General features: G+C 38.1%; 1 pseudogene; it reads right to left on the reverse strand.

Moving 5' to 3' along the window:
• Positions 1-215: 215 nt before the first annotated feature.
• Positions 216-658, reverse strand: LOC109501758 (annotated as a pseudogene).
• Positions 659-1,872: the final 1,214 nt, after the last annotated feature.

The raw sequence follows: 1,872 nt of genomic DNA on the forward strand, positions 1-1,872 counted from the left end.
ATCCCCAGATCTCATTAAATTAAGAAAAGACCCTACACAAGAAAAGATAACAATCTGTCCAGAAATTATATCTATGAGCTCTTTCTTTAGTGGAAGGTGGGGAAGGAGCCCTTTCTTGAGTATATGGATACAAGCATTGCTGTGTCTAAAGATTGTTGGATTGATATTGTGTCTGTTATAATGAAAATAAGGTGTACGTCAAAACCACTGCCAGATTAAGAAACTTCCACAATGTGTCTCAATTCTTTGACTAATGGAGCAAGTCCCTTTTCTAGGCTGACGATGAGTCCTGTATTGGTGTTGGCTGCTGGCTATGAAACTCACCACCAAAGGCAAACGATTGAATTGAACCACCTGGTAGGTGTTATAGTAACAGATAATAATACTTTTATTTTTTGAAAGTCCAAGTTTGCTTCCTTGGTCTGTTGCCAGGGCAAAAGTAGATAAGAAACCAGGTCTCAAAACATATTCTGGAGTATTATCATTGGCCACTTTAATAATAGGCTCTCCATCTCTATCTGACACAATGATAGCATGGAACCCTTCAATACTTGGTAATTTTTTCTACAGGAATCGCTTCAGGTCATCTGCCATGATGAACCCCTTTCTCTCGCAGGATCAATCTCCACTCCTGGTTTTCTGGGTTGCCGTGTTCTCTCAGCTGTGAATTCAGGGACAGCTTCAAAAACCATCTCCCTAGGAGGGTATTTTTAAGATGGGAATGATTAGGTCCAATGTAAATGCTGAAGATTATAATCTAGAATATCATTTTATTTTATTTTTTTTTAAAGTTTATTTATTTTGAGAGAGAAAGAGTGAGAGAGAGAGAGAGAGAGAGAGAGAGAGAGCGAGCGAGCAAGCAGGGGAGGGGCAGAGAGAGAGGGAGAGAGAGAGAATCCCAGGCAGCCTCGATGCTGTCAGTGCAGAGCCCGATGTGGGGCTTGATTCCATAAACTGTGAGATCATGACCTGAGCTGAGATCAAGAGTCAGATGCCTAACCAAGGGAGCCGTCCAGGCATCCCTAGAATATCATTTTAAAAATTAATTTTAATTGTTTAGAAAACTCATTGAAATATACTCTTGAAATGGGTTCATTTTATTGCATGCTGATTGTTCCTCAATAAAGTTGATTAAAAAGGACTGTAGACAACATACACTAGAATGTATTATATATCACAATGTAGCAAATGAAAACCACCACCATTGTGCTTTTTAACGTGTATTGTATGGTTTATGCAGACTGTGGACCAGAGCTCTGCATATATTTAAAATTCTTGTGGAAGTCTCACTGATTTGCAGGGCTGGGATGTTACACTAATATTTAGAAACAATTTAAGCCAGCACTCATCTACTTGTCTAAAATTGTGCGAGTGAATACATTCTTATAACACATGTGTAGGCCATTGTCAAGTACAGATTGGGCGAGGCGTAGTCTTAGCTTAATAGATCAGCTGGGTAGAACAGCAGAACATAGAACATGCTGAGTGTGACTATATAATGTCATAGATCATTTCCATATTTAAGTTTTTGTTACGGTTCTGACTTTAGTAAGCAGAATGGCTTCAATATGGCAATGTAGGGCTCACAATATGGCTGTGCCTCCAGCAACAGCTAAAGGTTCATTAAAGCAATAGAAAGGTTACATTTGTACTGAACATTCAGTACAAAATAGATTGTTTTGAAGTATCTTGTGAATAGCCTCCAGAACAGGAACTGAGATTTCTAATTATTAAAAATGTTGTTGAATGTTTCAAGATATATTTGAAAAGTATTCTGGTTTTGCAAAACAAGAAAGATTTAAATTGGCTGAAGATAGTGTTCATCAAATGCCTCCTAAGGTAACACTTCGTGATTAAGGAGTCTGAATAACT

The sequence above is a fragment of the Felis catus genome, chromosome B4, assembly GCF_018350175.1.
Source record: "Felis catus isolate Fca126 chromosome B4, F.catus_Fca126_mat1.0, whole genome shotgun sequence".
NCBI classification, from domain to species: Eukaryota; Metazoa; Chordata; class Mammalia; order Carnivora; family Felidae; genus Felis; species Felis catus.